The sequence below is a fragment of the Mytilus galloprovincialis genome, chromosome 2 (assembly GCF_965363235.1).
Source record: "Mytilus galloprovincialis chromosome 2, xbMytGall1.hap1.1, whole genome shotgun sequence".
Lineage (NCBI taxonomy): Eukaryota > Metazoa > Mollusca > Bivalvia > Mytilida > Mytilidae > Mytilus > Mytilus galloprovincialis.
The window spans coordinates 56,524,479-56,537,086 of NC_134839.1; positions in this window are offsets into that span (position 1 = coordinate 56,524,479).

Below are 12,608 nucleotides of genomic sequence, written 5' to 3' on the forward strand. Positions count from 1 at the left end.
ATATTGGCAGTTAATTAGAATTTGGCTCATCCAATACAAATTCATTCTGCGTCCCAATACCTTTTTGAAGCAAGATTACGAAAAAATTGAGACAAAAGAGATACAATTTTTATTGATCTCTGGAGAGATGCCTGTAAACAGTTTCAGGAAATGTATCATTTTAAAGGACTAACATTCTGTTTTGGCGATTTTGTGGGGACATATGAGACATCCTCACAACTCTTTTATCATATTTTATTGTAAATAAATGACGATTATTGATATGAACGCACCAAAAAGTTTTATAGAACCTTTTTAACTATTGTAAATCAAGTGGAGAATACTGATTACAGACATATGTAAGTTTACGACACAAATAATAACCTAGTTAGACAAAAAGGAATAATGGTTGGTAACATTTATGTTTTCAATTTTGTTTTTTTTCTAATTGTATATTATATACTTATGTCTGAAAATGTCAATCATTAAACGAAACTGCAATACCTCAATTATGTGTTATACACCTGCCTGATGTGAGTATGTTAGTGTGTTAGTATGTACTTGTTATCACGTACTATTTACCATACATGTAATTTCAGCCAAGCTCATTCCCCGAAAATGCACTTACAATGCATGATGAAACATGGTCTAAATTTGATTATCTGCCGCTTAACCGTTTAAAAATAAATCTGCCTACAAATTTTTGAAATTTATGCGTGATATTTAAAATATTTAAATATTAAAAGTATGCCACATATGAAGCAGGATCTTCATATCCTTCCTGTTCTTTCGAAGTATTTTCATGTTGTGTTTTCCAGGCTATTGATTATTCGGTGACTCCCATGAATAGGGAGTACGAACATATATAATGTTCTAGGGTTAAACATTTTTGTAAACACCAACACTATCCTCTAAATTGTCACTATTTAGACGTATACTTTAACGGAGGGGTATGGTTTAAGTGGTGGGTCTGTCATCGATTGATTTTAATTGTCTTCTAAATATCTTTTGTTCCTGTAATGATTGTTGTCATAATACACTTTGGTCTTTAAAATCTTGATGTATTTCACAATCGGTGTCATTCTAAATGGCATAGGCAACCCATGTGGTTAAGTCGAACGTTTATCTAATAAAATGACGCAGTAAACAGTTCATTTAAAAGACCTGAATTTGAAAAGAATATAACAGTATATTATTTGAAACGAATATAGAATAGACTCACATCTTCGATCTAATATTTAATAAAAATGGGAGCAGGATTTACCAAGGATAACAAAAATGAAAACATCGGCGCTTTATTTCAGGCAATCAATGAAGAGAAATTTAAGCTTGCTGAAGAAATAATTTCAGGAAGCGAACCAGTAGACTGTATAAACAACTTTGGCAGCACACCACTTATAGAAACCTGTCGAAACAACCAGACATCATGTAGAAAATCGAGTTCTGTTGAAAAAGACCGAGCTAAATTTGTAAGATTTCTTATTGACAATAACTGTGCGGTCAGTAGCTTTGATATATATGGATGGACGGCACTTATGTATGCTGAAAAAAATGGCCACGAAGACATCGCTAATATTTTACAAAGTATTTCATAAACGCGATATCTATCTGAACATCATATACCATTTGTCAATGGGTATATTCAGTATGATATGTTTCTCCTAGTTGTATGAAATGATACAATAGTTACTCCCGCCATTATTCGCACGGCTAGGAAATATCCTGTTACAAATTATGTTTTGTGATATTGCAAAAGGAAGGAGGTCGAGTATACAGTAGTGATTACGACAAATGCACATTGTCCTCTAACACAGTTCTTCTGTTTATATAACGATGTCATCCTTACGTTTATCAAACTTTTAGTGACTTTGTCCTCGGAATCAAGAGATCTTGTTAATGTAGCTTTGTTGTATGAAACAATTTTCTCCCTGATATATTGATATTAAAAATATAAAATCAGAAATATTCTTGTGATCTATTTTGTCATATTAACCTTCGTTTCCTAAATATCAAGCATACCAAAGTATAGTTATGGTATTGATCATACCAAATTTAATTGAAATAAAAGTCGTTAAACTGCTTTATGCAATAAAAGCATATCATAAAAATCGAAAGTAAGATTCAATGTTTTCATCAAGCCCCAAACTGGTACGCATCCCCAGCTTTCAAATGTTTAGGTTTAAGCAGTCTTGATGAAGGTTAAACAGGGTGTACTGTTTATAAAATATTATTTAATTTAGATATTAATTAAAAGTAATTTTTAGTAATTTTGTATAGAGCGTTGATGTAAATGGATCATAATAATGAAAATTGAAGTCATATCTCCGAAAAAAAGATAGGTGCTATACAAATTTTATAACAGATAATATCTGTCCAGGTATCTCATATCTCCTTTTTTTTAATTAGTTTTGACTGTTTCTTACACTTATCTATCAATGCTAGACATTCCATTACAGCTTCAGCTGGCCCCTAAATATAAATGTATACTAGGTCAGTGATAATGGACGTCATACACAATTCAAAACATATAAATGAACTACTTTAAAAATTATACAAAACTAACAAAGTCCAGATAATCTTGACTTGGAACAGGCAAAAAAATACGGCGAGGTTAATAATGTTTAGTGAGAATTCCTCCCTCCCCCTATACCTCTAGTCAATGTAGACAACAAACACACAGCAATATGCACAGTAAAACTCAGTTTAAAAGAAATCCGAGTCCGATGTCAGATTAGGTTAAAAATAGAATAAGCAAAATGTCAATGGTCTATTGATTAACAAAGGACTACTATCAGTTACTGACATACAAGCTCCAGATCTCAATTAAACTGATTGGAAAATTATTTCTCTTTCTTTTTATCCTTATACATGTTATATTCGATGGCTATTGTTTTGATATGAGTAAACACAGGGGATCTTTAGTTGATGTAGTGCTTTGTAAATTGCTGTGTGTTCCTTGATATTTTATTTTAGCTGTGATGATGTTTGTAATTCTATGGGCTTTGTGTTCTGACTGCAGATTGTATTTCTTTATTGTCTTTTTTATAAATTGTGATCAATACGTTTGTCTTCTGCTGATTTTAATATCAACTAATTCTGACAACAAATTCCGTGTTCTTTATGACAGATGTCACAAGTTATACAGGTATTCTTTGTTTTAATGTAGTGATTTGTAGATTGCTGGGGTTTTCGTCGACATTTGATTTTAGCTCTGATTGTATTTGTAAATATTTGACCTTTGTACTGTGATCGTATTTTGATATTTTGATTACTTCCTATTTTTTTTAAAGTGTGATCAATGAGTTTGTCATCTCCTGATAATTCAATGTTTTTCTTTCATAAAATGTCTTTGTCGTGATAGCATTTTTGTAAACAGAAATTTGTTTGTGTCAATAATCTATATAATGTCGTATGAACTGCGAAAATATGTCTAAAAATAACACACTGGAGGATTGTATGCAAAAACCTAACTCGCTTTTGCGTGAATAAACAAAAATAATATTGTAAACATAAAAAGAGAACAAGCACAATTTGTTATCTGTATTTTTGTTCTGATAAACAGTAACAAATAGGAGATTGATACAACGTATCAGTGTTAGTTCTTTATTACTGCCAGTCCATGATGGGAAATTCACTCTAGCTGTATTATACAATTATAGCCTTTGTATGAGGTCGATACGAGGTTATATCGACCTAAGAGAAGCATATTGACTGAGGACGAAGTCCGAGGACGATATGCTTCTCTAGGTCGATATAACATCGTATTGACCTCAACCAAAGGCTACAATTGTTATATTATTAATCAACAACTATTGCATGAACAATGTAAAATTGGGGATTTCTAGAATGTATTTTTAGTAACATGCTGTATGCCCTGTGCAATATGCTGTTTTTGACCTACGAAAAGCTAAACACAACAGTATTGGCGTGCAATCTGAGTAAATACAAATGTACATGTGATCAAGTTTTAACGAATCACAAATCCTTAAAAATATTCAATTAATAATATATTCAAATACAATAATAAAAAAAGGCGTAAACCGCAGAAACGACTTTAATACACCACATTCTAAAACGTGCTGGGTGTCATATGTGGAGCAGGATCTGCCTAACCCTCTGGAGCACCCAGATTTTGGTGGGATTCGTGTTGCTTAGTCTGTAGGTTTCTATGTAGTGCCATGTTTACTATTGTTTGTCTGTTTGTTTTTTCTTTTTTAGCCATTGCATTATCAGTTTATTTTCGATCTATGAGTTTGACTGTCGACATTAATCTTTTGTCCGTCTTTAACAGCGGATATCAGGTAGAAAATCTAGCAGCTTGCAATGTGAACGAGTGTTTTTGTTATTTTTATGCTGACAAAATTGACTGTGATATCAGTATATGAGCTGAACATATAGATGAAAACTTTCACGTGTGCTATTATTATAAATGTCTAAAACGAACCAATAGAAGGTTTATGTATTGCGTTGTCTTCGTTTTGCTTTAATATTAAAACTGAACATGACAAGACATGTTTGTGGTGTGTCAGATTTGTAATGAACGTTCAAAAGCCTCCTTAAATCTGGGACATTGGCATAACAACGGTACAAAAGAAAAAAATACTATAAAAATCTGTCTGATTTAACAAAAAAAGCCCATGCTTTCTTAGAATTCCACGACCTAACAACTTTATAAAATAGACAAATAAGTCAATTGGTGGCCAACATTTTGTGATTTGTCGTCATTAACCTTAAGATTTACAACATAATGTCTTGACTTTCTGTATATGTGAGATAAAACCATATGTCAAATAATATACATGTACGTACCATCAACACCTTCATAATGTGTAAGTATGTCAGAGTGGCAGTTAACTAAATTTGGGCTCATCCATTACAAATTTATTCTGCGTCAAAATAATTTTTTGAAGCAAGATTACGAAAAAAAATGAGACAAAAAACACGATTTTTATTTGATCTCTGGAGAGATGCATGTAAATAGTTTCAGGAAATGTTTCATTTTAATGGACTGACATTCTGTTTTCGCAATTTTGTGGTGACATATGTAACACTCACACAACTCTCTTACCATATTTTATAGTAAATAAATGAAGATTATTGATATGAAGGCATCAAAAAGTTTAACTATTGTAAATCAAGTGGAGAATACTAATTACAAACATATTTATTGACACAAATAATAACCTATTTAGACAAAAAGGAATAATGGTTGGTAACATTTTGGATGTTCAATTTTGATTTTTTTTTCTAATTGTATATTACATACTTATGTCTTAAAATGTCAAATAAAACGTCAATTATTAAACGAAACTGCAATACCTCAATTTTGTGTTATACATCTGTGGTAGTATGTATTTGTCATCACGTACGATTTACCATACATGTCCTTTGTGGAGAATTGTCTCATTGCAATTATAACATATCTTCTTTTTTATATGTAGTTCCAGCTAAGGTCATTACCCGAGAATGCACTTGCAATAAATGATGAAACATGGTCTAAATTTGAATATGTGCCGCTTAACCGAAAAAAAAAAACTCATTAAAAAAATAATTTACATGTAAATAAATCTCATGACAAATGTATGACAGTTATGCTTGATATGTCAAATATTTAAATAATAAAATTATGGCAAATGTGAAGCAGTATCCTCATATTCTTCCTGAGCAGTTGTTCTTTCGAAGTATTTGCAGGGTATTTTTTTTCAGTTATAGAAGATAAATATTTAATCAGCCCGTTGTATACTCGGTAACTCCAATGAACAGGGAATACGAACATATAGAATGTGCTGTGGTTAAATACTTTTGTGAACACCAACTCGATCCTCTAAATTGTCACTGTTTAGACATACTTTAACGGAGGGGTGGGGTTTTGGTGGTGGGTCTGTAAACGATTGTGATTTTGATTGTCTACTAAATATCTTTTGATTTATGTAAAATGTTACTCTTGATCCTGCTATGAGTATTGTCATAATATACTTTAGTCTTTAATAACCTGTTGTAGTTCACAATTGATGTCATTTTAAATGTCATAGACAACCCATGTAGCTAAGTCGAACGTTTATTTAACAATGACGCAGTTAACAAATCATTTAAAAGACCTGACTTTGACAAGAATATAACAGTATATCATTTGATAGCGTATATAGAACAAGTACTAATCTCGATCTGATATTTGATAGAAATGGGAGCAGGATTTACCAAGGATAACAAAAATGAAAACATCGGCGCTTTATTTCAGGCAATCAATGAAGAGAGATTTAAGCTTGCTGCAGACATAATTTCAAGAAGCGAAAGCGTAGACTGTATAAACTATTTTGGCAGCACACCGCTTATAGAAACCTGTCGATACAACCAGACATCATGTAGAAAATCGAGTTCAGTTGAAAAAGACCGAGCCAATTTTGTGAGATTTCTTATTGAAAATAACTGTGTTGTCAGTAGTTATGATATATATGGATGGACAGCTCTTATGTATGCTGAAAAAAATGGTTATGAAAACATCGCTAATATTTTGGAAAATTTCTCATAAACATGTTATCAGTCTGAATATCATCTACCATTTATCAATGGGTATATTCAGTAAGATATGTTTCTCCTAGATTTATGAAAAAAATACAATAGTTACTCCCGCCATTATTTCTACGGCTAGGAAATATCCTGTTACAAATTATGTTTTGTGATATTGCAAGCGGAATGAAGTCGAGTATACAGTAGTGATTATGACAAATGCACATTGTCCTCTGACACAGATCATCCGTTTATATAACGATGTCATACGTAATGTATATCAAACTTTTAGCGACTTTTACTTTATAGCCAAGACATCTTGGTTAAGTAGCTTTGTTGTATGAAACAATTTTCTCTCTGATATACTGATATACTGATATTAAAATCAGAATTCATTCTTGTGATCTAATTTGTCATATCAACCTTCGTTTCCTAAATATCAAGCATACCAAAGTATACCTAAGGTATTGATTAATCCAAATTGAATCAAAAACAAAAGTTGTTAAACTGCTTTATTCAGTGGAATCATATCATAAAAATCCAAAGCAAGATTCATTGTTTTCTTACTAACCTGTTAGTCCTTCTGATAGTCATCAAGTGCCTAACGGGTACACATCCCCGGCTTTCAAGTGTCTAGGTTTTAAGCAGTCTTGATGAAGGTTAAACAGAAATGAAATATTATTTAATTTAGATATTAAAAGTAATCTTTAGTTATAACATTCAATCAACGCAAACATATGGAGTATTTACCTCCCAGTTGATATATTATTCCACGGTTTGCGTTTCTTTTATATAGAGCATTGATGTAAACAAATCCTAATGATGAAATTGAAGTCATATCTCCGAAAGATTGATAGCCGCTATCCAAATTTGGTAACAGATAATATCTGTCTAGGTGTCTCATATCTCCTTTTATTTTATTTTTTTACTGTTTCTTACACTTATATATCAATGTTAGACATTCACAAACAGTTCAGCTGGCCACTAAATAAATAAAAAAAAGAGGGACGAAAGATACCAAAGGGACATTCAAACTCATAAATCTAAAACAAACTGACAACGCCATGGCTAAAAACGAAAAAGACAAACAAACAACAGCACACACGACACAACATAGAAAACTAAAGAATAAACAACACGAACACCATAAAAAAACTAGGGGTGATCTCAGGTGCTTCGGACGGGTAATCAGATCCTGTTCCACATGCGGCACCCGTCGTGTTGCTTATGTGATAACAAATCCGGTAAATAGTAAATAAACTGTTTCAGGGAAAATTGACGGCATACTAACTCCAAAATGTAGAAAATGGTGATTTGAACCTGGTTTTATAGGGCTTAACCTCTCACTTTTACAACAGCCTCATCAAATTCCTTCATGTGGGCTATAATTATTGATGTTTTGAAAGAATCAGTAAAAGGGTAGTTTATATTTAGAAACGGATTATTTGATAACATCTGCTGTATTTCTGACTTGGCACAGGACGTTTTAAGAAAAACGGTGGGTTGAAACTGGTTTTATGGCGAGCCAAACCTCTAAGTTATATCACAATGATAAAAAAGAAATCGCTAAAATGACAACACAAAGTAAAATACAGAACAAATGTTTTTTAAAAAACAGGCTGGTAACAACCGTTGACGTATAGAGTTTTATGCACGAGTGGCAGAAAAACTTAACGACTGGTTGTTACCGTAGTGTCGGATTACTGGGGTGTCGGACCAATAGGGTATCGGGATATTGGAGTGTCGGACGAATGGGGTGTCGCACCTTATGGGGTGTTGGACTTATGAAGTGTCGGACTATTTTGTAAATTAGAAAATTAGAAAGTAATGCATTTTCCTTTTAATTAAACAATATCTGTTTGTCCTTGCAAGTACCGAAGTAATCAGCTACTGGGCTGAAATACCTTTAGGGACTCACGGTACACCAGGAAAGATATGACAAAAGTGTAGTAAGAACATCAGTGGTACCAATTGTACTACATCTGGACGTCAAAATATTTTGCAAGCCAAGCTTTAATACAAACGTTGAGGAGTTGATACAATCGAAAAGAACCAAAAATATAGACAAATATTGACACTGAATGCATGACGGCAATAAAACTTTGAATCTAAAATGATTTTCTGAGTATAGTAATCTATAAAAATCTGTTTTAGTGCTAAAAATATCTTAAGAGATAACAAATAGTATAAATTATAGTAGAATAAAGTATAAAAACATATAAAACAGACAGAAATTTATGTTACCCAGTGGAGTATAGGTTCCTACCTAAAGGCAGTCACATAAAAGAATGAGATGAAATTTTAAAATTTGTTAACGCTGATCTGTCTCTTTAATCTAGAACATGACGTGAAAAAAAAAAAAAAAAAAAAAAAAAAAAAACAGGCACAAAAAAATTGAGCTAATAGTTGAAAACGTCATTTCAACTAATAAATATACCATGTTCTGTAAGACTAACGCACACTTACATATGAACCTTTGATTCACAGGGTAAACTTAAGTGTAAGTGTTGTCATCGGCATAACGAACAAAGAATTACGTCTTTTATTGCATAAAAAGAATTGATGTTCAAAACCCATATATGAAAAGACAAGAGACGTCAAGGCAAATAAGAAATAACGTATATATAAATGCATACCACAAACACGTATGGTGCATTTTTTAATGAGATTTTTGTAAGCCTTATTATAATTGAGATTTCTACAAGCTGAGTTGTAGATGATTAAATTTGGGAGTTACAATAACTTTTTGAAGCAAGATTACGAAAAATTGTGAGAAAGGTCATATAATTTTTTTTTGATCTCTGAAAAGATACATGTTTATAGTTTCAGGAAAGGTTTTGATTAAAGGCATGCCACTTTTGGCGAATTTGTTGGAAAATGTGAGACACCTAATACTTACATCTTTTTTTTCAAAATTTTATAGCAAATGAGAAGGTTGTTGGCATGGATACACAAAAGAGAAATTATATTGAACCATTGAAACTTCTGTGAATTAAATTTATGAAAGATACGGATTACATTCCTTTGCACATATATGTCACAAATGATAAACTTATAATAAGCTCAGTTGTCTGTACTTCGATACTGACTTGATTAATAGCAAACCTCTCTAAATTTTTCATTTTATAATAGAATTATAAAGAAACTAAGGTTTCAACTACCTCAAACAAATTTAGTCTTAGAATAATTTGACTATTATTTTAGGTCATTTTCTATTATGTAGTTCTTTAAATGTTTCGGTTTTTTACATTTCTGGCTCTTAAATATTCGGCTTTGAGCTTTTCCGATGAAGGTAAATCAAGAAAAGCGCTTCGGACACATTTAGTCTATACGTACTGTTTTCATTTTTTTTCTAGTAAGGACTGCAAAAAAAAAGGTGTTAGTAAAAATTTATGACGGTCATTTTTTTCGTATTGTACATTAAAACTATGTCATATGATTAACGTAACTTCGACATCTTAATTTTGTGTTAAACACTTTCATCATATGTTAGTGTGTCATAGTAATACCGTACGATTTACCAACATGTAGCTCCAGCCCACATCGTTCCCCGATGGCCAACCCTCTCCCCTTAAAGAAAGAAATAAAATATAAAAGGTTGCCCTTGACTTAATAAATTGAGACCCGGCAAAACTATAAAAAAAAAAAATTGAAAGTATATCGTTTATTTACAAAAAAAAAAAAAAAATGGTTCCTTCTAGGGTTGAAATCATCAGATCGATACACAGCAGTAAAACATGTAACACAAACACAATGGACGTAGCAGGGAACTTATACATCCCAACCACAACAATACCAATTAAGTACATATCTGAGAATGCACTTGCAATGTCTGATGTAATATGGTCTCAATTTAGTTATCTATATCTAAAGAGGATACAAACTAATTTGAAAAATACCTTAAATAAAGCTCATTACAATTGTGTCAAATGTATTAATGATATGTCAAATATCTAAGTATCAAAAGTATGCCAAATGTGAGGCAGGATCTACATACCTTTTCGAATAACCTGCGATCGTCCACAGTTTTGGATTGGGTTCGTATTGTTAAGTCTCGAGCTTTGACTATGCTGTGTTTTTCAAACCTTTCCGAGGACCTGCGATTATCCTCATTTTTTATTGTGTTCTTATTGTTTAGTCTTGAGCTGTGTCTATGCTGTGTTTTTCATACCTTTCCGAAGCACCTGCGATCGTCCACAGGTTTTGGTTGAGTTCTTACTGTTTAGTCTTGAGCTGTGACTATGCTATGTTTTTTCATACTTTTCCGGAGCACCTGCGACCATCCACAGTTTTTGATTGGGTTCTTATTGTTTAGTCTTGAACTTTGACTATGATGTGTTTTTCATACCTTTCCGGCACACCTGCGATCATCCACAGTTTTTAATTGGGTTCTTATTGTTTAGTCTTGAGCTGTGACTATGCTGTGTTTTTCATACTTTTCCAGGGCACCTGCGATCATCCACAGTTTTTGATTGTGTTCTTATTGTTAAGTCTTGAGCTGTGACTATGCTGTGTTTTTCATACTTTTCCGGAGCACCTGCGATCATCCACAGTTTTTGATTGGGTTCTTATTTTCTTGAGATATCACACGCTTACCCTGTAGACGCTTCCGATTTCACTCTTTTTAAAGTTTTGTAATTTCCTCATTTTTTTGTTTGTTACCTTGACCTCTTTCAAAGACAATCTCAATGAAAGGTCATGAAACCCGTAAGGATTGTTGTTTCTGAGTCACTTTAATGATTCATAACAAAACAAACAACGAATAACACACTCAACAAACTTGAACCAATGATTACCATTGAATTACTAGCTACTTACTTGCAATTGAGACATGCACATACTGAATTGGCTGGGTTAAACATGCTTGAGAAACCTTAACTCTGTCCTCAAAATTGTCAATGTATATAAGTGTTCTTCAATGGAGATATGGTCTCAATTTAGTTATCTATATCTAAAGAGGATACAAACTAATTTGAAAAATACCTTAAATAAAGCTCATTACAATTGTGTCAAATGTATTAATGATATGTCAAATATCTAAGTATCAAAAGTATGCCAAATGTGAGGCAGGATCTACATACCTTTTCGAATAACCTGCGATCGTCCACAGTTTTGGATTGGGTTCGTATTGTTAAGTCTCGAGCTTTGACTATGCTGTGTTTTTCAAACCTTTCCGAGGACCTGCGATTATACTCATTTTTTATTGTGTTCTTATTGTTTAGTCTTGAGCTGTGTCTATGCTGTGTTTTTCATACCTTTCCGAAGCACCTGCGATCGTCCACAGGTTTTGGTTGAGTTCTTACTGTTTAGTCTTGAGCTGTGACTATGCTATGTTTTTTCATACTTTTCCGGAGCACCTGCGACCATCCACAGTTTTTGATTGGGTTCTTATTGTTTAGTCTTGAACTTTGACTATGATGTGTTTTTCATACCTTTCCGGCACACCTGCGATCATCCACAGTTTTTAATTGGGTTCTTATTGTTTAGTCTTAAGCTGTGACTATGCTGTGTTTTTCATACTTTTCCGGAGCACCTGCGATCATCCACAGTTTTTGATTGTGTTCTTATTGTTAAGTCTTGAGCTGTGACTATGCTGTGTTTTTCATACTTTTCCGGAGCACCTGCGATCATCCACAGTTTTTGATTGGGTTCTTATTGTTAAGTCTTGAGCTGTGACTATGCTGTGTTTTTCATACCTAACCGGAGCACCTGCGACCATCCACAGTTTTTGATTGGGTTCTTATTGTTAAGTCTAGAGCTGTGACTATGCTGTGTTTTTCATACTTTTCCGGCACACCTGCGATCGTCCACAGTTTTTAATTAGGTTCTTATTGTTTAGTCTTGAGCTGTGACTATGCTGTGTTTTGTATAGTGTTGTTTGTCTTTGATCTCTTATCTTTATATAGCCATAGCGTTGATAGATTATGTTTGTCTAACGAGTTTTGTGTCACTTATATTTTGCAATTTCTTCGTAATGTAAATTCAATTTGTCTAAGTTTTAGGAACTCAAATATGAAAATTAAAGTGCACTTTCATAAATAAGTGACTGAGAAATATAAACTTATGTATCATTCGCATTAATGAATATGGAGATCAACTTTCTGATTGATTTTGAATAATCA